This window comes from Phascolarctos cinereus, unplaced genomic scaffold (assembly GCF_003287225.1).
Source record: "Phascolarctos cinereus isolate Bilbo 61053 unplaced genomic scaffold, phaCin_HiC Scaffold_1;HRSCAF=81, whole genome shotgun sequence".
Classification (NCBI taxonomy): domain Eukaryota; kingdom Metazoa; phylum Chordata; class Mammalia; order Diprotodontia; family Phascolarctidae; genus Phascolarctos; species Phascolarctos cinereus.
Window position 1 is genome coordinate 51,490,651 of NW_027555514.1, and position 25,635 is coordinate 51,516,285.

General features: G+C 40.4%; 1 protein-coding gene across 2 annotated transcripts in view; it reads right to left on the reverse strand.

The window, feature by feature from the left end:
- Positions 1-25,635, reverse strand: part of LOC144456601 (uncharacterized) — a 162,543-nt gene that overhangs the window by 10,537 nt on the left and 126,371 nt on the right. For both annotated transcript variants that reach the window (XR_013485604.1, XM_078151841.1), the window contains exons 3-4: positions 8,874-8,969; positions 758-851 (exon numbers count right to left, since the gene is read on the reverse strand). The gene's annotated coding sequence lies outside the window, so the exon portion shown is untranslated. The remainder of the gene's footprint in view (positions 1-757; positions 852-8,873; positions 8,970-25,635) is intronic.

The following is a 25,635-nucleotide window of genomic DNA, read 5'->3' on the forward strand; positions in this document are numbered from 1 at the left end:
AGTGTCAAGTGTCTGAGGCCAGATTTGAACTCAGATCCTCCTGACTCCAAGGCTGGAGCTCTATCCACTGCACCATCTAGCTGCCCCAAATAAAAATATTTTTAAAAAAGAGTCCCTCTTATCTATTAGATAAATTATAAGTGGTTCAATTTTCTGCAGAAAAAAGGCTTCAAAATTGCATACCAGCTTCACTCTACTAATCAATTTATTAGTTATCACAGTCCAATAAATGAATGACCAAAAAAAAAAAGAATCCACAATCCATATTATATTGGGATTATAGCACTAAGGCAGTCCCTTCCCTCAAGGTGATTATATTCTAATTTTTGTTATTGTTCAGTTGTTTCAGTTGTGTCTGAGTCTTCATGACTTCATTTGGGTTTTCTTGGCAAAGTTACTGGAGTGGTTTGCCATTCCTTTTCTAGCTCATTTGCCTGTTTGCACTTGGGGAAACTGAGGCTGAGAGAACATAACTTAAGGCAAACAGGTTTGCCCAGGGTCACACAACTAATAAGTGTCTGAGGCCAGATTTGAACTCAGGAAGATGAGTCTTCCTTACTCCAGTGCCAGCATTCTATCCACTATGCCATCTAGCTGCCCTATGACAAGGCTTTCCACTTAATAAATTCCCCTGATCCCCATCACAACCTCAACCTATAAATCAGGATTCTCTATTACCTCAAATATTGAGGTTGGTCACAGCCTCTAAGGTCCCTTCTAGACTTCTTTACACCTTGTATTATTCATAGATGTTTACCTTTCTCTTCTTCCTGGTGAAATGTGAGCTCCATGAAAGCAGTTGCTATTCTCTGTCTTCCTGCCCCCAGCAGAGAGCCTGGCCTTCTCCACACCTGTATATCATAGTATATGCTTAATAAAATTTGTTAAACTGCTCAAGTCAAGTCAGCTGGTCTGAACACCCTTTCCACTATTTAGTTCTCAAGAAATAATGGGTCTTCTCGTCTTCAAAAATTCATAACAGCTCGGTTCAAATCCTACATCTATTGCTTACCATCTATGTGATTTCAGGAAAGTGGTTAGACTATGTGACCTCTTATGTGTGGAACCATGATCCTACTAGCTGGTTTTTCTAAAGATCCAGAGAAGGCCCCATTCAGGGAGAGCTGTGCCTGCCCTGTGGCTAACAACCGGGGTAGTGAGAGGGAGCATGACACAGTAGTGAGACCCTTGAAGTAAGAAACAGAAAGGGGAAACCTGGGTTATAGTGGCTTAAAGGCTGGGTGAACCTGGGGCAAAGTCCAATGCCTTCTCTAATACAGTTTCCTTATCTATAAGATGAGGCTAAATGATCATCCAGCTTTTTAACATTCTGCCATTTCAATGACAGTTCTGGTGTGTCTCCAGACACACCTGGAAGGTATGTTTAAAGTAAATAAGTTGAGCTATCATTGAAATTTTCCCCAAGGAAAATATATACATAGCCTAAGAAAAAATCCTTCATTTCTTCAATAGTAAACCAATGGGGAAGAAGGGATTCTTGGTTTTCTAATGTTACCTGGCAGTTAGGTGGTGAAATTCCAAATGGAAAAATCTGAGTGCAGAACCCATCTCAGACACTTATAGGCTTTAAGAAAATAACTTAAGTTCTCTCAGCCTCAGTTTCCCCAAGTGCAAAATGGGAATACAAAATAATGGCACCTACTTCCTAGGGTCTATGTCCAAAGTGACTTGAAGACTTTAAAGGGCTATATGAATGTTAAGCTATTACTATTGTTACTGACCTCCTATCTTACTATTACCATTCTATTCAGGTCAGTGTTCAATTCCGGGCCCACAGAGCTCAGGGAAAATGAGTTCAACTTTCCATCTATCCGCCCAGTCCTTCCTGTGCAGGGCTCTCCGCTACACTAAAAGCTCCAAGTGAGCTCACAAGGGCGATGAAGCACATTATTCTCCCAACAGATGGGTTGTTGTTCAGTCATTTCAGTCGTGTCTGGCTCTTCAGGACCCCATCTGGGGTTTTCTTAGCAAAGATACTGGAGCGATTCACTATTTCCTTCTCTCGCTCATCTTACAAATGAGGAAACTGAGGCAAACAGGGTTAAGTGACTTGCCCAGGGTCACACAGCTAGTAAGTGTCTGAGGCCAGATATGAACTCAGGTCAGGTACTCCATCTACTGCACCACCTAGCTACCCTAGGACAGCTGGGACTAATAGCTAATTCCTTCCATTAAAGAAGTTTGTTCTGTGAATCACCCTTTTATGTAATGCTGCATTATTTAATGACTCCATTTCAATGAAAATTATAGGTTTTTCAGCTCTTGGCAAACCTTCCAAAATTTCAACAAAATGACACCTTCTCCACACCTTCCACTGTCTTGACTAGCAACGTTAAAGAAAGACCAGTTTGGAAAAAGAAGAGCATACTAAATTTGGGCACAATTAAATATTCAGCCCTCATCAGAACTCACTTTCTACCTCTTTTCCTTTCTCCCTCAGTCCTTCCCTCCTTCCCTTCCTTCTTTCCTTCCTTTCTGCTATCCTTCCTTCTTACCTTATTCTTTCTTTTTTTCTTCCTTCCCTCCTTCTTCCTTTCTTTCATTTGCTTCCAATGTCCAGCATTTTAACTCCTGTATTTTCATAGCATCTTAATTCTTATGTTCCGAGCAATTCAACTACAATGTTACTACCTGCACAAAACCAGACCTTTTATTTTAAACTATGGATTCTCTAAGATAATTTCAACAGTGTATTTTTTTAAAAAATATTTTACCAATTTGTGCAACATTTCCTTGGGGAGTCAGCTCACCCATAGGCCATTTTATTAGTTTATCCCTACTGCAGCGTACTATCAAGTAATAGGGTGATTTTTTTATAAGGATTACTAAGAATACACTGAGTCACTCAGACACCCTGGGTAAATTCAGCTCCATGGCGACACTAGGGCTCTCTGTGAATAGCATGGCAACGGGAAAGATCCCGTCGGATCTGCTACAATGGGTCAACAGGCTTGCTGGCAAACATCTCCGGTGAATTTCATCATGTGCCATTCTTAATCATGACCAGATAACTGAAAAGGGAAAAAACTAAACTGCTGGTACTACAGTGCTCCTGACCTCAGGCCCTGAGTTAACCGGCTTTGAAATGAAAGAAAATCTTTAAACACACCTTGTAATCCAAACAGGAATTCAGCTAGGATGCCCCAGCTCACAAAATAATAAAAGAGGGGCAGCTAGGAGGCACAGTGGAGAGAACCTGAGTTCAAATCTAGCCTCGGACCAAATACTTGACACTTACTAGCTGTGTGACCCTGGGCAAGTCACTTAACCCCAATTGCCTGAAAAATAATAATAATAATAAAGAGAAAGGAAAGGGGGAATGGGAATACATGATATTCTCTGGATTGGAGGTTGTATCTCTGGTCTGGAGTACTGGGAAGGAACAGTAAAGGCTCCTTCCCAAATTGTCTTTCTTTAAGTGATTATAGATTCTATGTGTTCTGGTGCAGGTGGGTACTAGTGTACACAGACATGAGTCGTAGATAGATTTGTGAGGTTACTGTTGGTGGTGGTGGTGGTGGTGCGTGTGTGCAATTCTGTTTTTGATGTTCACCTTTGTCCCTGGCTACATACCCAACAAACCATCAGCTTCTGCCCCTTGCCAGCAGAAATAGAAGCAGAATCCTAGACAATGCCCCCCAAATGTAAAAGACTCACAGGACACTGTAGGACCTATTCACATGAACACCTCCTCATTCTTGAGCTTGGCTTATTCATTCCAACCTGCTCTTACACTGGAATGTCTAGTGTCTCTGGGAAGAACCACCACCACATGGTTACACACAAATTCTCTCAGGATTCTAGGGGTAACCTTGTCCTAAGGGAATATACATGTTCTACTCACTACTTAAGACTCTGAGCCCCTACTCATTTCTATTTACATTTATACATTTCTATGTACCCAACCAGTCATTCACAATAATAACACTTACATATCTTAAACATAATGATTTACTTAACAATAAAGAAAATTAATAATAAAAATAACAATATAAGCACTGATAAACTTTAAAACTAAGACTTCTTGGACACATTATATATTAAAGAAAGTCATGAATAATACATGCATCACAATTCACACACAAACCTAGGTCACTCAGATGCATCAATGAACTGGGGGGGGGGGGCTGAGACACATAGAAAACTGTCCATGAGAAAAATGATTAAGAAAAACTAATGTTTTCTTACACATGTGCTCAGCAATAAATTATCCCTCTGAAACTGTAAACTTCAGGGTCCTTCCTCTGCCTCAAGAACTGTCCATAAAAGGGTTAGATAAGTATAGTTCCTGTGTTGACTAGATTTTTCCCAGCCCAGGTCAGGATAGGGAAGAAGATAGAGGTCTTTGATACTGGGGACAAGGTCTGTCCAGAAGGTCACTGTTTGGAGCCTCCCAGCTTGACCAGGCCTGAGGAAGCACACTAAGGTAAGAAGAGATCCTGGATCCAGCATGGAAGGTCCTGATGCTGTAGAGGAAGTGAAAATAGCAGCTCTTTTGCTCATAGTCTAGGTCTGGGCCGCAGATAAGGAGCCGAGGACTGAGGAAGGCACTTGTCCTTAGGAGTAGCAGACTGACCAAGGTAAGGAATGGTGACAGCCTAAGCCTGTGTCCTGGAGAAAAAGGAAGACAGAAGTGAACAGGAACTCTGTGCCTCTGACACTGGAGAAGGATTGTGATTCAGCTACCAACCAAGTCTGACACTTAGAGTTAGCTGAATAACCAGGGCAAGGAGCTCAAATCCAGAGGGAACCAATATAATAAAAAGGACAAGACAACTTAAATTCATTTATTAATTGCCATGCAAATCAAACTACCAAACGATTAAATTGAATGTAATCATGTGAAGGGAAAAAAAGTCAAGAATCTCAAGGGATATCATGAAAAAAAAAAGAGAGAAAAGGAAAGACGCCTAGCAGAACCAGATCTCAAACTACATTACAAAGCAGTAATCTTGAAAGCAATTTGGTAATGGTTAAAAAACAGAGAGGTTGACTGGTGGAACAAATTAGGTACACAAGTAAACACAGTAGTCTGGGGGAGAAAACAAAAACATAGCTATTAGGGAATTTACTATTCAATAAAAACTATTGGGAGAAAGCAGTCTGGCAGAATCTAGGTAGAGATCAACATCTCACACCATATACAAAGATAAGTTCCATCATAAATGAATATATGACTTAGACATAAAGAGTGACGTCGTAAGTAAATGAGAGAAGCATGAAAGAAACTACCTTTCAGATCATAGGATAGGGGAAGAATTCTGAATAAAACAAGAAAATATCACAACAGATGAAATGGACAATTTCAATTAGTTAAAAGGTTTTACACAAAAAATGAATGCAGCTAAAATTAGAAGAGAAAGTTAGTTGGAAAAGCATCTTTGCAGCAAATTTCTCTTTGTAGTGAAGGTGGCTTTTCTAAGATTTATAAAGAATAATATCAAGTATAAGAATAAGAACTATTCCCCAATTAATAAATTATCAAAGGATAAGAACAGATAGTTCTCAAAGGAAGCTATTCAAGTCACCAGCAGCCACATGAAAAAATGTCCCAAATTACTAGTAATTGGAGAAAATAAAGCAACTTTGAGGTTCTACTTCAAACCCATGGGATGAGCAAAGATGATAAATATTGAAAATTACATGTTGAAGGAGCTGTGGAAAACTGGGTACATAAATGCAATGTTAGATAAGCTATAAATCAGTACAGCCATTTTGGAAAGCAATATGGAATTGTCCCTAGAATGTCACACTGTGCATACACTTTGACCCCGCCATACCTTTACTAGGTATATAATCCAGAGATATCAAAGAAAGAGGAAAAGCACTGCTCTGTAAAAAATATATATGTAGTCACTCTTTTTGTGGGGGTAAACAGTTGGAAATTAAAGGAGTGTATCAATTGGGGAACAGCTAAACAAATTAAGGTATATGAAGATAATGGAAAATTACTGTTAAAAGAAATTACTAAATGAATGGTTTCAGAGAAATCTAGGAAGACTCATATGAGTTGATGCAGAATGAAAATCCAGGGGAACAATTTATGCAGTAACATCAATATGGCTAAAAATAAAAATTAAAAAATCTTTGAAAGGCTTGAGATGTCTGTTCAACACAATAACCAACCACGATTCCAGAGACTCCTGATAAAATATGCTACCTCTTGATAGAGAGGTGATAGATTCAGGGATTGAAACATATATTTTTTGGACATGGCCCATGTGGGAACTAGTTTTGCTAGATCTTATTTATTTGTTATAGGAAAAGAGGCCTAGCAGAATGAAAAGAAAGGAAGGATTTCTGTTGTTTTTTCCCTTTTTTTTTTGAATGGGGGAGAAAAATATTTTTAATTGAAATTTTAAAAATAGCTCCACCTTAGCTTATGATTAGTAATCAAATTCTCATTTCCACACATCGTTGCTATCATTCTATTCTTCATCTCTGACCTTCATCCCACTGGAACTTCAGACTCTGCCCCTGGAACGTTAGGTTCCAATAAGTCATCTTGCCTGGATCCAGGCCTCCAAGTCATTTCCCAGACATCTCAACTTCAGGACACCTATACTCCATCCATTACCTTCATAACCTCTGAAGAAAACCTTGGAATTTTACTTGTACTTGTATCCTCAGTGCTTTTCTGGCACACGGTGAGTGCTTAATAAATGATCTATCTATCTATCTATCTATCTATCTATCTATCTATCTATCTATCTATCGTCTATAATCAGACAAATTACATTAGTCCCCAAATCATAGAACAGTTCTGGTGTTCATATCTCACCATGATACTATAGCTTATTACATTCAAAACCCAGCAACAAATACTTTATCAGGTCCCTGAATCAGAGTGAGTAATTGCTTTGGTAATTAATTTTCTTAGAACTCAGCAACACACTTTAAAGGGACAGACAGTACATTACATATTGAAGGGTACTGATACCAATCAGAAAATTCATGGGATTTCTTAAAATAAAAATACTGGATATATCAGTTAATCAACAAACATTTATTAGCATTAGTAAATGCCTGGGCACTGTGTCACCTGCTGGGAATAGAAAGCCAAAACCAAGAGTCCCTGTTCTCCGGAGGCAGTAGTGCTCATACACACAAATATAGCTACATACAAAGCCCACACAACCTCACCTTCAGATTTGTTTCCAGGTATAACTGCATGGTCATCAGGTGTTTTCATTACTTCTCTCCTATCTAGACCCCTTTGGTTTCTCTCCAGCATTTTCTTTGTCTGCCATCACTTGAGGACTCAGAGCTATGCCAATTCAGATATCATATCTGTTAAGCGTTTCTCATCATCGTCCCCAAGACACAGTAGAGCCTGTGCTCTCAGGCAGGGCTGTCCGGGAGGCCCACAGCTAAACAGGTTGGCTTCCCCTGCCCCTGAAGCCATCCTGACCTCCTCTCACCTTGACTCTCAGAGACCCAAGTTCAAGGTCCAACACTAAGGGCTTCTTTATGGTCAGTCCTATACTGATCACAGGGCTGAGGGTTCTGGGTCTCACTCTCACTCATGCAAAGTTCCTAACCCTGCAGAGTATCTGAAAGGTGAACGCTTGGCACACTGGCACAAATGTGCTCCCACTCACTGCTGGCTCTGGTGCACACTATCAGACCCAGGAACTCACTTATAGCTTCTACCAACAAACCTACACACCTACTGATGCAAACATTTTAAATAAAATACTAGGACATTCCAGTAATACTCTCACAAAGCTCACACACTACAACCAGGTGGGGTTTATACCAGGAACACAAGGCTGAGTCAATACTAGGAAAACTATCAGCATAATTGACCACATCAATAACAATAGCAGCAATAAACATGCTTCTTAAAAGCGCTCCCTATGAGCCTCCTTTTGCTTATGCCTCAGCAGCTCTACAAGGGCTGAAGAACAAAGAAAAAAATTTGCTGTTTATTGCCATTCATCAGACGCGCTTCTCCATTTGCCACCTGGCCATTCCCCAGTGCTGGCATGCTCCCTCCTGGCTCTGTCATTCCATGCTCTAGCACCTCTGCTTCTTAGAGTCCCTGGCTTCCGTTAAGATTGCTCAGATGCCACCTTCTGCACTTTTACTCTTCTCCCAGGTTCTAGACTCTTTCCCTCTAAGGTCACCTTCTTTCTATCCTGCATGGATTGTGCGCGTACCTACTTGGACATGTCTCTCCCATTAGAATGTAAAATCCTTGAGACTGCCTTTCTTTGCATCCCCAACCCTGGGCACAGTACCTGCACAAGCAATAAATACTTAAAAGACTTATTGATTAATTTATCAAATAATAACACAGATTTTAGGGGTCTTTATTAGCATTTACTATTTATTAGCAGTGAATAAGCTAGCATTTCAGAGAATCTCAGACAGTGTTGCTACGATAATGACAATAACTGTATGGTCATGATAAGCTAGAAATAGTTGTTCTTGTTGCTGAGTCATTTCAGTCATGTCCAACTCTTCCTGACTTGATTTGGGGTTTTCTTGGCAAAGATACTGATTTGGTTTGCCATTTCCTTCTCCAGTGGATTGAGGCAAACAGAGGTTAAGTGACTTGCTCAAGGTCACACAGTTAATAAGTACATGAGGACAGATTTGAACTCAGGTCTTCCTGACACTGGGCCCAGCTGCTCTATCATACCTAAGAGAGCTCCTAGCTGCCCATAATAACTTCAAATCTCTAGGCCCTTATTTCTTAAACTTTTTGGTCTCAGGACCCTTTTATGCCCTTAAAAATAATACTGAGGACTCCCAAAGAACTTTTATTTGTATTTATATTTGCATTCATTCGTATTTACTACATTAAAAACTGAACAACTTAGTATTATCATGAAAACAGTACCGACCTTAAGTACCACTTGAAAGAATCTTGGGGTCCCCAGATCACACTTTGAGAACTGCCACTCTAGACTTTTGGAGATGGAAACTCTAAATGTTCTGATCTGCAAGAAAAGAAAGAGCACGGAAATCTGAAAACCATAGATCAGTGAACTTGACTTTGATTCCTAGCAAAATTCCAGAACATTCTCAAAGGCATTGGTTAGTGAACCTGTAGACAAGGAGGCAACCTCACAAAGAAGCTGCTGTGACTTGATCAAAAAAGAGCTCATCCTAGACCAGGGGTTCTTAATCTGGAGATAGATTTCTGGGGTGAGGGGTGGTCTATGAACTTAGATGAGAAAAAAGTATTATTGTTTATTATGCATTATCATTATTTCAGGAACAATTGGATTCCTTTGGATGGTAATCCTACGGATTTGACTTTAAGGATTTAAACACAGAAAGGGCTCATAGGCTTCACCAGGCTCCTAAAGGGGTCCACGGCACACAAAAGGTTAAGGGCCCTGTGCTGGACCAACCTCATTTCATACTTTCACTGGGTTAGTAGAATGATTGATCAGGGGAATGCCGCAGCACACAACATGTCCTGATTTCAGTAAAGCATTGGGCAACTTCCTCATGCTATTATTAAAGCACAATAGAATGATATGGCCTAGAAGATCATATCATCAGATCCAGAAACCAAAAGAAGTCATCAATGAATAAATAACAGCTTGGAGACAGGTCTCTTGTGGGATATCCCAGAGATATGTACTTAGCCCTATGGATTAAGCTATAAGTGGTAGGCTTATCAGATTTACATAAGGGAATAAGGGATAAGCAACACTTTACACTTAACACAGTGCTTAGTATAGAGTAGCCACTTTAAATGCTTAGCAAACAAATGTGGTTGACTGATTGACATTTGAATGATAGACGTAAAATCCCTAAACATCTTAAAGCTCCTTCTCAAAGTGTGGTCCTGGAACTACTGAGGTCACCAAGACCTTTTTAGGGGTCTCCAAAGTAAAAATTTTTTGTAACGATACTAAAATGCTTTAATTTTTAAACCAGCAAATATCTATATATCTATGCCTATATATCTATGTGTATAAACATACAGATATATAGTACATAAATAAAAACTCTGGGAATCCTCAGTAATTTTTAAGCATATAAAGAGGTCCTGAGAACTTCTGGGCAAGAAAATTAGGCTAAATCAAAATTGGGCCAAGATGAAAACTTTAATATGCATAAATATGAAGTCCCATTCATAGACTGAATGCATCACTTTTCCCAATACAACATGGAGGAAGCCTGAAAAGATAACCTTTCATGGGGGAAAGATCTGGGAGTCTTAGTAGACTGCAAATTCACTGAGTCAATAATGGAAGGGGAAAAGCTAATAGTCAGTAAGCATTTATTAAGCACCTACTGTGTGCCAGGCACTGTGCTAAATGCTGGGGATAAAAATAAAGTTAAAAAAAAAAAGACAGTCTTTGCCCTCAAGAAGCTTAGATTCAAATGGGAAGACAACACACAACAGAAAACTAAGAAGCAGGGATGGTGGTGGCCAATATCCAGTGTGGGGACATGGTGGGTAAGTCAAAGTACAAAAAATGAGTGTAGCCCAATGGGAAATGACATGTCTAACACAATCTCGGGCTGCATGAAGACTGGAATAGTTTCCAAAACAAAGTAGATGAGAGTACCATAGTATTCTGCTCTGGTCTGACCATAGCTGGAGTGTTCCATTCAATTTTGAGCACCATAATTAGGAAGGACATTAAGAAGCTAGAGAGTGTTCAGAGTAATCACTCAATGAACAAGCATTCACTAAGCCCCTATTTTATGCCAAGACATTGTACCAGGCAACGGGGACACACATACAAAGATTAAACTGGTAAAGGATCTCAATATCATGATATGTGACCATGGGTTGGAGAAAGTAAGAATGTTTAATTTGTAAACCAGAAGACTCAGAGGGCACATGAGAGCTATCTTCATGTATTTTAAGAGTTGTCATTTTAAAAAAGGTCTATGCCTCTTCTTCTGAACCTGCAGGGTCAGATCTAGAAACAGGAAGGAGAAATTGAATAGAGGAAGTTTTAGGCTTGTTATAAGGAAAATCTTCCTAACTAGTGGACCTCCCCAAAATGGAAGGGGTTGTCTCAGGAGGCATCCTTCCTCTCCTCTTTTCCTCTGCCCTGCCCCCGACTAGAGTTCTTCAAGGTTGAATAAGTGCATGTTGAGGAAATGGCAGAAGTGTTTCTATGTAGATTGGAAGATACAGTTTCTAAAGTCTCTCTTTTTTAAAATTTTGTTAAATGTATTATTTACCTTAAGCATTCTTTAGTTCCAAATTCTCCCCCTCCCTCCCAGATCTCTCCCACCCATTGAAAAAGCAAATAATATAACAAGATATGATATGTATTTATGGTAATATGTATGTTTATGATGTATGATATATATCATAATATATATTTACATGTATATACAATATGATATATTCATACACATGAAATCATGCTAAACATATTATCCATGTTGCAAAAAATAGGTAAGAAAAATAAAGTTTAAAAATAACTTATACTTCAATCTGCACTCAGAGTTCATCTGTTCTCTCTCTGGAAGTGGATAGCAATTTTCATCATGGGTCCTTTGGAATTGACTTGGATTGCTGTATTGATCAGGGTACCTAAGTATTTCACAGTTGTTCATCCTTAAAATTTTTCTTTACTGTGTACAAGGTTCTCCTAGTTCTGCTCACTTTACTTAGCATCAGTTCATATAAGTCTTCTCAGGGTTTTTTTTTTCTGAAACCATGCTGCTCATCATTTCTTATAGCACAATAGTAATCTACCACAATCTCATAACACAACTTCTTCAGCCATTTTCCAACTGATGGGCATCATAGAACAGGATCTGGGTTCAGAGATCTGAGATCCAATCTAACCTCAGATACTTACTAGCTGTATGACCCTGGACAAGTCACTTAACCTCTGTGTGCATCAGTTTCTCTCTCTGTAAAAATGGAGATAACACTATGAATGTTTTTGTACATATGTGTCCTTTTCCTTTTCTTGGATGTCTTTAGGATACAGACCTAGTAGCAGTATAGCCTTTTGGGCACAGTTTCAAATTGTTCTTCAGAATCGTTGGGCCAGTTCACAGCTCCACCAAAAGGTCTCTTCCAACTCTGCCACTGGAGCTGGTCAAGTAGGGGGAGTCATGATGGTCAGATCTTCTCATAAGGGTTACTTTGGCAGCAACGTGCTGGATGGAGTGGAATGGCAAAGAAGGTGCCAGCCTTCATTGGTAGAGGGTGTTTGCTCACCTGGGATTTCCCTAGGTTAATAAAATCACAGAACTGGGTCCTCTCCTACCCCCTACATCTCGGACGTTAACTCCTGGAAGTAGTTATCAAGGGAGAAAAATTTGAAGTATCCTTGGGTTGATGAACAAGAGGATGGGTGATTCACAATAGCATTTGCTTTTATAATCAAAGTGGATCATTGCAAAGACAAGAAGCCTTTTTTTCCCACAGGTGAAAATTATTACAGTATGTTTGGTTTTGAAAAATTGTGGTTATAGGATTCTGAGAAGTCCTTCCCCTAGGGTGCCAGAGCGATTAGTCATCAGAAGAGGTCCTGGGGAAGTTGGTGGGGGTGGTAACCTGCTCTAAGAAAAGGGTTGCTAGGCTCATCACAGCTTTGCTAAGGGCCTGGGAGCTAGGGGCCTCTGTCTCTCAGCCCAGAAAGAGGAACTGGGTAAGAAGTACTGTAGAAAGCAGAGTGTTAAGAAAGAAAAACAAACTGTTTTGTTTTGTTTTTCCTGGAGACGATGGAGAAATGCCACAGGGAAGATAATGACCCACAATCATTCACGGCCCCAGGACTGCTGGGAAGTCCACCTGAAGGTGCTAGACTGGCAAAGTCTACGTCAAGTGTATTAAAATCAGCGTCAGTCCCTCTGTGCCCTGTAAAGCTGTTAGTTTCTCTGTTCCTGTAATTTGGTCCTTTACTTTTTCCCTTTGTTTCCCAGTTTTTACTAAACACCAAGGATGTCTCACCTGATCTAAGGGGAAGAAGAGGTTTTGCTCACTCTGACACTAAGAAAGTCAAAGCGATCTCAAGATGCCCTTGGAGGTCAGCAACAGGGATGGATGCAGTCTCCCAGACATATAGTGGTGCTAGACCAGTCAACAAGGCGAATATTAAGGACAAGGAGGGATGGTGGTCAGTTGACGGATCTGGGTTCAAATGCTGGCTTTACCACCTCCTACCCATGTGACTCTGGGTAAATCACTTAATCTTTCTCAGCCTCATCTTCTTCATCTATAAAATATGTGGGATGGACGAGATAAACTAGATGAAGCACCCAGGGACGTGGTGCACATAGTATGAGATCTGGAGTTCAGGAAGACCTGGGTTCAAATCTGACCTCGGATATTTACTAGCTATATGACCTGGGACAACTCACTTAACTTCTGTGTGCCTCAGTTTCTCTCTCTGTAAAATGGGGATAAATGGGGATAATGCCTCCTAAGGTTGTTGTAAGGATCTAACTCTAACCCTAATCTTAATGAGGTAATATTTGTAAAGCATTTTGCAAAATGTAAAGTGCTGTATACATCTTAGCTGTTACGATGATCACAGTGGTGACAGCTGCCTCTGTGATTCCTTCCTGCTATAAATCTATGAGCCTGCCTCAAGAGAGATTACATTTACTTTACAATTATGCAAGGGCAGAACATAAATAATAGATTATCCATAACAGAGTTTGCTTTTCAGGATCACACCTAACTATATCTTTCCAATATCATTAAACAGACAAAATTATAAAGTCCTTTGTTCACTATGTCCTTCTTTTTTGTTTCTTTATTGTGGACTGACATGTTATTTGTCCTGCATTTTCCTTTTTTTTGTATTTGTTATTTTATTTTTCCCCAGTTACATGCAAAAACATTTATTTTTATTTTTTAAAACTCTGAGTTCCAAATTCTCTTCCTTCCTCCCTTCCCATTCCCTCCCCATTGAGAAGGCAAGCAGTTCAATATAGGTTATACATGTGTGGTCATGCAAAACACAGCTATAATAGTCACATTATGAAAGAAAACATAAAAAAAAAAAACCCTCAAGAAAAGTAAAGTAAAAAAAAAAGTATGCTCCAATCTGTTTTCAGACACCATCAGTTCTTTCTCAGGGGATGGATAGCATTTTTCATCCTAAATCCTTCAGAGTTGTCTTGGATCACAGTATTGCTGAGAACAGCTAAGTCATTCACAGCTGATCATCTTACAATATTGTTGTTACTTTGTACGTAGTACATTTCATTTTGCATCAGCCCATGCAAGTCTTTCCAGGTTTTTCTGAGAGCGTGCTGCTCATCATTTCTTAATAGAATTCCATCATAATCACATACCACAACTTGTTCAGCCATTCCTTAATTGATGGGCATACCCTCAATGTCTAATTCTTTACCCCTAGAAAAGAGCTGCTATAATACTGTTGTAAATATAGCTCCTTTTCTTTTTTGTTTTTTATCTCTTTTGAGATACAGAATTAGTAGTGGTATTGCTAGGTCAAAGGATATGCCTGGTTTTAAAGCCCTTTGGGCACAGTTCCAAATTGCTCTACAGAATGGCTGAATCAGTTCACAACTCCACCAATAGCACATTAATGTGTCATTTTTCCCACATTCCCTCAAATAATAGTCATTTACCTTTTCTGTCCTAGTAGACAATCTAGTAGGTATGAGGCAGTACCTCATAATTGTTTTAATTTGCATTTCTCCAATCAGTAGTGAGTTAGAATATTTTTTCATATGGCTATAGATAGCTTTGATTGCTTCATCTGAAAACTAATTATTTCTTTTGACATTTTTCAATTTTGGAATCGCTCTTATTTTTTATAACTGACTCAGTTCTGTATGTATTTGAGAAGTGAGGCCTTTAGCTAGTTGGATGCAAGAACTTCACAATAACTTTAGTGCTCTAAAATCTTCTTCATGGGAGTCTTGGCTTCTTCCTATACTGGCCCCTGTTCTCATTCCACTACTGATCATACTTCTCTTGTGTTTGTTTGGTCCATGTTTACTAAATATTCGTGCCAGATTCCTTTCTTCTAGGGTCGGAGCCATCAACTTCCAGATGACTGTATACCAACCCAAGGTCCGCTGAACCTGGCATCAGCCAGGTTTTGAAGTTTGACCCCTCGAACGGGACCCAGAGAGGCAGGGACAGCTCTACACCCCCTGCCAGCAGGAAGCAGTTTCAGAAGCAGAGACCTTCGCCCCTTTCACCAAAAGAATTTGGTTCCAATTTGTTTGAGGGGGGAATGATGAGGGCAGGGCCCAAGCCAAGATATTCGCCCTGTGCCCCAAAGGGAATCTGACTCACAGGCCCCAGACCCTCATCTCCCTTTGAAAGCCTTAGCCTTACCTTTTAATCTTTTTCAGGTGCGCCCTAAAAGAAACTGACCTCCTTTTGTCTACAGGCCCCAGAAAGGCCTTCTCTGGCCTCAAACTGTTCCTTATCGAGTCCCCTTATCTCCTTTTGAGAGTCCTAGCCCCACCTTGATTTTGTGCAGATACCTTTCAAACTTCTGCCTTCCTGTTCCCTCCACTAGCTATTCCCATTGTCTATTCAATCTCTCAGACCTCCCCAATTAGAATTCTTACCTAGACCCTTTTCCCAACCCCCTTCTCTGGACACCCAAAGTTACTTTAGTATTTAAGATCCACCTTGGCCCTCATTCAGATGCTGAGAATCTCAGGCCCACAAGGCTGAGAATCTCTCATGCCAGCTCGTCTTTACAGGCGTCACCTGGCCAATGTGATTTGTCACTAATAAACTTTTCCTCTGGCTGAAAAAAAAAAAAGTGAGGCCTTTAACAGAGAAACTTGCTTCAGAATTTTTTTAATCACAGTTACTATTGCTAACTGTTTTTCCCTGTATCCATTCCCTTCACTCTTTTTTATTCTATTTTGTCTCTCCTTTCACTCTGTCCCTCCTCAAGTGTATGCTTCTGACTGCCCCCTCCCATCTATCACTCCCGCTCCTTCTCTTATCTCTCTCCCTTCCTACTTTCTTGTAGGGTAAAATAAATTTCTCTAAGTCCCTTATGATTTCCCTTTCCTGTTTACCTTTTTATGCTTCTCTTGAGTCAAATTTTCTATTCAACTCTGGTCTTTTCATCAAGAAATGCTTGAAAGCCCTCTATTTCACTGAATAGCCATTTTTTTTCCCTGAAGTATTATACTCAGTTTTGCTGGGTAGGTAATTCTTAGTTGTAATCTTAGCTCCTTTGCCCTCAGGAATATTATATTCCAAGCCCTCTGGTCCTTTAAACTGCTAAATCTTGTGTTATCCTGATTGGGTTTCCACAATACTTGAGTTGTTTCTTTCTGACTGCTTGCAGTATTTTCTCCTTGACCTTGGAACTCTAGAATTTGGCTATAATATTCCTGGGAGTTTTCCTTTGTGGATCTCTTTCAGGAGGTGATCAGTGGATTCTTTCAATTTCTATTTTACCCTCTGGTTCTAGAATATCAGGGCAGTTTTCCTTAATAATTTCTTGAAAGATCATGTCTAGTCTCTTTTTTATATTATGGCTTTCAGGTAGTCCAATAATTTTTAAATTATCTGTCCTGGATCTGTTTTCCAGGTCATTTGGGTTGTTTTTTTTTTTTTTGGGGGGGGGGTTAATGAGATATTTCACATAGTCTTCTATTTTTTTCATTCTTTTGCTTTTATTTTATTGTTTCTTGATTTCTCATAAAATCATTAGCTTCCGTTTGCTCCATTCTAACTTTAAAGGAATTATTTTCTTTAGTGAGCTTTTGGATCTCCTTTTCCATTTGGCCAATTCTGCTTTTTAAGGCATTCTTCTCCTCATTGGCTTTTTGGGCCTCTTTTGCCATTTTGGTTAGTCTGTTTTTTAAGGTATTATTTTCTTCTATATTTTTTTTCCCACAGGTGAAAACTATTACAGTATACTTGCTTTTGAAAAGTTGTGGTTATAGGATTCTGAGTAGTTCTTCCCCTAGGGTGCCAGAGTGATTAGTCATCAAAAGAGGTCCTAGGGAAGTTAGTGGGGGTAGTAACCTACTCTAAGAAAAGGGTCGCTGGGCTCAGGACAAGTCCATCATCACAGCTTCGCTAAGGGCCTGGGAGCTAGGGACCTCTGTCTCTGAGCCCAGAAAGCTTTCGGTTTTTCAAAGGTGGTATGATCTAAGAAGAGGTGTGTTTACTCCTCTCCTGGCCTGTGCTCTGCTCTGTGAATGACCATAACACTCTTTTCTGCCCTGGAACTGTCAGGAGGGCCTCCCTCCACTGCGGCCACAAGCTCTGCTACGCCCTGAGACTGCCATCCAGGACTGCGACCCAGATCCAAGTGGGCTAAGAGCTCACACTGCTGTTGCTGGGGCCTCGCTGTGTTGGCCTGGCCTGCATTGTACCATGCTCCACTTTCAGCCATGTGCCTCAGACCTTTCCTTCTGACCTTCTAAGTTGTCTTTGGCGTTTGTGGGCTGAGGAGTCTGGAAACCACCACTGCTGCCCATGATTCAGTTGACCCAAAACCTGTTCTGGATTGGTGGGGACCCAGTTTGTGCTGGGGTGGCTTGTGCTAGACTGTGCTCCTCTCCCACCCTGGTGCAAACAGACCTTTCCTGCCAAACTTCCAAGATGTCTTCAGCTGGAAATTTGTTTCATTCTGTCTTTTTGTAGGTTCTGCTGCTCTAAAATTTGTTTAGAGTCATTTTTTAAAGGTATTTGGAGGGGTTTGGGGGAGAGCTCAGGCAAGTCCCTGGCCTTTACTCCACCATCTTGGTTCCACCTCCCATCCTGCATTTTCAAAGAAGACCAATGGCATTGTGAGAATGATGTCTTGACTTGTGAGTGAACTGGATTTATGTGAGGCAGAGTTGTGCAAAGTCATCAGACTCATTCTCAGAGTCATTGATGTCCAGTGGCATTGACTATGGCATGACATAGGGGATAGAAAGCCAGCCGCAGAGTCAGGATAACTTGGGTTCAAATCCTTTCTCTGACACATATTGGCCATGTACTTAACCCTGCTCAAGTTATTAAGTTCTCTTAATTAAATTAAGAAAATTAATTAATTCTCTTAAATAATTAAATTTCTCCATGCAACTCTCTGATACTATAAGTTGCACATTAGGAGGGGTCTCTATTGGTAGATGGAGTTTCCTCCCTGGAGGAGTTTATTTCTCTAGTAATATATCAATAAATTACGGACCAAGTCCAGAACTACATCTGCCACAAAATAAATAAATAAGCAGACAAAATGGCAACCTTTTAAACTAGATCACCCCCAAGTTAGTTCAAACTGAAAGGGAAGGGTCTATCTTAAGTTGCCTCTTTGCACAGTCTGAGAGGTGATGCTCTCAATTACTGGCAAAAAGTAAGGAGCAAGAAAGTAATCTGAATGTAGAGAAGGGATAAGGAGGTTGGGAAGGGGGTTGGAGGATGGGAAGGGGGAGGAGATTGCCAAGCTGTCCACCTTTCCAGCTCCTCCTGGAATGCAACTTCCCTTCACAACACTGCACACTTCCAGGATGTATACACCCATAGCTGTGTGACCAGCTATGCTCCACAGAGGCACCTAAATACAGGTCCAAAAATGCATTTGGTAGGCAAATGTAGTGATTTGGGATCATCAGAGCAAAAGCTAATCTCCATTAAGGAAGATAATTGATTATAGTTATGTATTTTTTATATTAATGACATGTAAGATTTGTTTCTGAGTAGAAACCCTTTTTAGATAAAATGAAATCATTGATTTAATAGATTGAATTCTTATGCCACACTTCACTTCAACCATTGGCTTCTTTATTTCTCTGTTTATACTGATGAAATTCTCTGAGGCTGTCAGATAAAGGAGCTGCCACCCTAAAATGAAAGAGGCTTTGTAAGTGAGTGATGTGATTTTCATTAATGGTAGAAAAAAAATGAAGAATTTTTTTTCTCACAAAAATGGTGGAGGTAAAGGGCATACATGAAGTTATGTGATGGTATCCAAGAATAAAAACTGAGCAAACTAAATAACTTTCCAGGTCTGACAAATTAAATGCTACATCTGCCCAGACATGGAAACAAATAGTTGAAAAGAGTGTTATTTACCACACCACCACAACATGAGTGGTTTTTCAATTCCGAGGCTTGAGGAAGAAAGAGAAGGAGGGATATATTAATTATACATTATGAATGACTTGACACTTCTTGGGTGTTACACTGAAGATGAAGTTTTGAAAGGCTTTCCTGGAGGGGTTACTTTACAATCAGGTAGAGTTGTTGTTTTCAAGTTATTGTTTTCAGATCTTTTTATAAAGAATGGGAAGAAAAATATAGTAGAATTTTTTTCCCCCAGAAAGGACTGCATATATTCGGCTCATACTAAATTGCTCTCAGCACCTAAAATGGCAAGCTCTGAGTTTGGTCTAGATGAGCATGGGTTATCATTCTGTCTATTTCTCTGTCCCATTTATCTATCTGTTCAGATAGGCCCAGCTCGTCAGTGTTCTGGCATTTATAACAGCATGCAGAGTAATGGAAATCATACTGGTTTGTGCAGTCACACAGGAGATGGGCAGTAAGGGAGTCTTCAAACTTCTTTGTGCAATCCTATCAATAACAAGATTTAGGGGCCAGCATCCCCAGTATGGTTCCTGCTCACCAGTCATTGGCCCCAAAGGCTGAGGCTACCCTCCCAAGGGCACTTGCTGCAGCCTGGGATGATCTGGAGGACAAGGGGTGGGAATTCAAATCCACATCCATCACTTACTATAGTAGCTGTGTGACCTTGTCAGACTCTCTAGACCTCATTTTCCTAATCTGTAAAATAAGTAGGTGGGACCAGATAATGTCTAAAGTTGTTTTCACCTCTAAATCTATGATCTAAAGTTACAGAAAAGTTACCCAACCCGATGTAGGCAGAGAGGGTTCCACACTACATCTCAAACTGCTGAAATCACAGGTGGGGAGGTGAGGGAATAAACATTTCTATAGTACCTACTACGTGCCAAGCACATTACAAATATTATCTCATTTGATCCTCATGACAACCCTGGGAGGTAGGAGCTGTCATTATCCTCATTTTACAACTGAGGAAACTGAGGCAAACAGAGGGTAAGTGACTTGCCCAAGGTCACACAGCTGGTAAGGGTCTGAGGGCTAGATTGGAACTCAGGTTTTCCTAATTCCAGGACTAGAGCTCTATCCACTCCACCTCCTAGCTGCCTCTGGACAAAATTTCTAAAAATGATGTCATCCACTATGATTATAAATTAAAAGGGTTACAAGAAAATCTGTGTAACTGGAGGAAATAACATTATCCTAAAGGTTTATTTCAGAAAATTATATTAATATTAACCTTTGTTCTTAAATGTTTAGAAAATTACACATCCACAAGGCAATTCGCCCTGTTTGTGGACTTGAAATTGGCTGTCTCCAAGGCTATAAATTTAAATTCTAAACAATTCTCGCAGTTATGCTGAATAATCACATATTCCAAGCATTCATATAATAAATCAAGGCACAAGGAATACTAAAACCCCAACCAATCCCCATCTCCCTTCCTTCCAGCTGAGAAGAAGTAATGAAAAATTTCCCTCTTTATAGACTCACCTCCTATCTCTGCCAACACCTTGTTTCTGGAGTGATGGGTGCCACTGACATAAGAGTTTCACATTTTTATACGGAGAAAGCAATTCACAAAGAGAAAGCAATCTTTTTTTTGAGTCACCATGGTCACTCCAAATTTCTCTCTATCATAATGAAAATGGCTAATTAACAGAGTGGATTTAATCTATTTTTAAAATATACAGGATTCAGCTTTGCTCTTCTAAGCACAGGGGAATCAAGTTGCCCAGGGAATGGGAAGGCCTGAAGGTTGGAAGGTAAATTATAGGAGGAGCCTCAGGCAATTTCCCCTTGTGGTAGAGAGTAGGCCCTTTTTGGCCTGCTTGCAGAAGAAGCAAAGCTGGGCTTGTACCCATGATTCATCAAGCATAAGAATAAGAAGTGTGTCCAGTGCAGGTGTGATGCCCTCTGAACAGAGCTGAGGCATCAATGTGACTTGGAAGAGAGAAATAATGAGGATCCGAACAGAAGCCAGGCTGCCTCTCACCTTAACCTGCCAGATGGGAACTCAGTTTTTAGGTATTTTGATAACTAATTCGATGCAAGAGAGTCCATCATACACACAAAAGTCAAGAACCCTTGGTGTAGGAGAAGGGATGCTCCCACTGAAAGAGATAAGGAAGCTCAATTCTTACCACCTGACCTAAAAGCAGGTTCTTTTCACACCTGCTTTAAAGCATAATCAATGAAAACAGGAACTAGACATCTGCCTTCCCTCCCTCCTTCCTTCTTTCCTTTCTTCCCTTTCCTTCCCTTCTCCCCCCCTTCTTTTTCTTTCCTTCTTTCCTTCCTCTGTCCTTCTCTCCCTCCCTCCATCCTTCCTTCTTTTTCTTCCCTATCCTTCCTCTTCCTTCCCTTTCCTTCCTCTTCCTTCCTTCCTTCCCTTTTCTTCCTTCCCTTTCCTTCCTTCCTTCCTTCCTTCCTTCTTTCCTTCCTTCCTTCCTTCCCTATCCTTCCTCTTCCTTCCCTTTCCTTCCTCTTCCTTCTTTCCTTCCTTCCTTCCTTCCTTCCAACACTGAACACCCATAACATGAAAGATACTATATGAAAGACACAAAATCAACCACTTTGCTCCCTCTTGCAGAGCTTGAGACAGTGTGGTAGAGTGGGAAGGGTGATGGATTTGGAAGTCAGGACAACCTGATCTGGAATCCCTGTTCTATTGTTTACTACCTGTGTGACCTTGGGCAAGTCAGGTAACTTGTCATCTGAGACTCAGTTTCCCCCTCTGTAAAACAAAGAGGTTGGACTAGGTAACTTCAGAGAAAATGCCAAGAGATATGGAGTGTCTTGTTCAAAGAACAGTGCCTTAGGAATGCAGATTTAGGGCCAGAAAGGACTTCAGAGGCAGACTGTCTAGTCCAATCCCTTCATCTTCATTGCTGTTCAGCTGTTCAGTCATGTCTGACTCTTCATGGCCCCATGCACCACACTGTCCATGGTGTTTTCTTGGCAAAGATACTAGAGTGATTTACCAGTTCCTTCTCCAGTGAATTAAAGCAAACAGAGGTTCAGTGACTTGCTCAGGGTCACACAGCTAGTAAGGTATCCTTTACTCATGTCTTCCTGACTCTAGGCCCAGCGCCCTATCCACTGAGCCACCTACCTACCCGCTACACCTCCTCATCTTAAAGTTAAGGAAATTAAGGCCCAGAGAAATTAAGCCACTTAAGCAAGTTGAGTCAACAAGTCTTTGTGGCCAACTAGGTGACACAGAGCACAGAGTGCTGGGCCTGCAATTAGAAAGACTCGTCTTCCTGAGTTCAAATCTGGCCTCAGACACTTATCAGCTGTGTGTCCCTGGGCAAGTCACTTCACCCTGTTTGCCTCAGTTTCCCCACCTGTCAAATGAGCTGGAGAAGGAAATGGCAAATCACTCCAATATCTCTGCCCAGAAAACCCCAAATGGGGTCACAGAGAGTCAGACATGACCGAAAATGGCTGAATAACAACAAGGATTTAACGTGTGTATGAGGTACAGAGTGTGTGCTATGTATTCCAAGAAAAGCAAAAAGCAGTCTCTGCTCTCCAGAAACTCATTCACATTCTAATGAGGGCAATGACATGCAAACAACTGGGTACCAGCTCCAACCTTCCTCTTTTAGAGAGAATTAAGCACGTGACGTTGGAGTAGGGTCCATAGTCCCACTGCAGTATACGTCCTTTTCTTAGAAGCAATCATCTTCCATGCTTTACAATTTGCAGGATAATAAATATTATCAACAAAATTAAATTTCAATCTAATATGCTCGGTTCAGTTAATTCCGCATACAAGTTAAAAACAGATGAAGGTAAACTGAAATGTGAAGTCACTAGCAGCTGGGGGACTGGTGGGGAAAGGGGTGATGCAGAAGACGGGCTTTGAGCCTTGAAGGAGGCCACAGGAAGTAAGAGCTGAAGATGCCAAAGCAGAACATTCCAGGGAGGAGGGGCAGCTAGGCGACACAGTGGATAGAGCTCCAGCCTTGTAGTCAGGAGGACCTGAGTTCAAATACGGCCTCAGACATTTGACACTTACTAGCTATGTGACCCTGGGCAAGTCACTTAGCCCCGATTGTCTCACCAAAGGGGGAAAAAAATACCTTACTGCAAGAATATTCCAGAGATAGAAGGGCAGAGAGGGGAATCAACCAATGCAAAGTTCAAGATGGAAGATGAAATGCTATGTTTGCGACACTACCAGCAGGTGAGAGATCATAGGGTATACAGAGATATAGGAGGAATGGAAACATAGGAAGGAAACATAGGCAAGTTATGAAAAGCATCGAATGCCCAGTGAGAGAAGCAGGATCAGAAAACCCAGGTTCTCTTCATCTGGATTCATTAATCTGTTTAAATATCAAATTATTCATGATTTAATGATAACTAAATCACAGTAATTTTAGGCTTATATGATTCCTCAATGTTCATATGAACTGTCAGGTTTTAGTTCAGCATCTTACTCCATGTTCCAGTCTCCACTACCTCTTTTTGAGAACAGTGAGTTATAGAGGAAAAAATGTTGCTGGTCTAGGAGTCAGAAAGACCTAGGTTCAAATCCTGCCTATGACACTTACTAGCTGCTGGAGCATAAGCAAGTCACTTAATTTCTCTGAGACTCAGTTTCCTCAAATGCAAAATGAAGAAGTAGGACCAGATGGTTTTTGAGGTCTTTTTTGAGGTCCTAAATCTAGGAACCTATGGTCTTTTGGTAACAAAAAGCCCACTGGTGATAAGTTTCCCCACCAAAGTTGTCCCTTTGGGAAAAAAGTAAGCTTTCCAGTGTTTTTCCTTGTAAAATGTTCACTTGCCTTATTGCATACCTTCTTGTGATATTTATGTAATCCCAATTAAAAAGAAATAAATTGCATCCTGGCACAAATATATATTATATAGTAATATATTATAAACATATAATATATTAATATGATATATATAATATATAAATATATTATATATTATATATACACATATATACAAATAGATACACATACACACATATGCATGTATTATATGTATATATATACATACATGTATATATACACATATATGTGTATATAGATAGAGAGAGAGATACACATACACACACACACATATATGGATATACAAAATTCTGGTACTGAAAAGGACAGCATAATGGATAGCTGTGGTTCACCGGCATTACGGCCATGCCCACTCCAGGGGCAGCTTATTAAATTATGAGGGGTCTGAGACGTTACACCCTTGAGAAAATCTCCCAAGCTCTGCCTGGTGGCTTCTCAGCTTCCTGCAATGGGACTGTGCCATCTAGAGGCTCTGTGCCAAAGAACGGACTTCTTGCTGTAACAATTCCGGGGAAGTTAAAACCGAGTTCTGACGTTACCCCTGGAATCCATTCCCAACCTTTTTTTTTTTAAGGGATTTTAGAGCTGGAAGAGAAACTCAGAGGGCATCTAGTCCAGCGCCATCTTTTCACAAATGAGGAAACTGAGGCCCACGGAGAAAGAGATTGAACTAAGTTTACACAGGTAGTGAAGAGCAGGTCTGGAATGCTCTGACTCCAAAGCATGCATCATCTTTCCACTGCAGCAACTTCCCTCATCTGGCGGAGCAGACAGAGTGCTCAGCCCAAAGCTCAGCTCAAATCTGACCTCAGACCCTCACTAGCTAGGTGACCCCTGCCTACCTCAGCTTCCTTAACTGTAAAATGGGGACAATAACAGCACCTGACTCACAGGGCTGTTGTGAGCATCAAATGAGACGGTGTTTGTAAAGAACCTGCACAGTGCTAAGTGGAGCACACAGCAGGTGCTTAATAAATCCTTGTTAACTTCCTTCTTTGTAAACCAATGGCATAGATCTTTGCAAATGAATGACAGAATGGCAAACAGAAATAACATATCATGTTAAAAATAGTGACATTTATTTGGAACGAGCTGTTAGTGAGGGATTTTATAAGAGAAATTTAAAGCTTTAAAAATATTTACTTCTCTAAGACATATTATATCTTTTTATAATAATCAGCTGCCAGGCGCATTTTTGATGTATTCAGTAGCTATCAATCAGCTCTGGTTTTTGTCAATGATTGTGACTATATACCAAATAGTGCCCTAGAGCTTTTTAGCTTCCATTAAAATGAAATGCAACATGGTACGGTGCCTCGGATATCAAATGAGCTAATATTTGTAAAGCATGTAGCACCATGCCTGGCACACAGTGGGTGCTTTAAAATGCTTGCTCTGGTAGGCTCTCAAGACATGCTTGCTGGCTAAATAGAATCAAGAGCTGATTCTGCCTTCTTCAATGGGCAGAAATGGAAGGTTGGATTTTAATTTTAATTTAATTATGATTTTTATCACAGTCTTCTCATCTTTCAATGAAGCTCAGATAATATAGTCCTGAGCCAAGTCCCCAGCCTGCTATTACTCTTTTAAAGTTCTACTGATTATTGTGCAGGTCAATAAAATAATTGCCTTTAAAAATAAACTGACTTAAAGTATTAATATATGAGCTGATTTTATGCAGACTCTATGAAGGCATCTTTGGTGCAACTCCAGTACAGACAGGACAGGAGGAATGATATTACCTCATCCTATTGCTCACACATGATTTCTCCAGTTAGGTCTCTGTAATCTGAAACTTCCTCCTTCCCCCTCTCCCTCCCA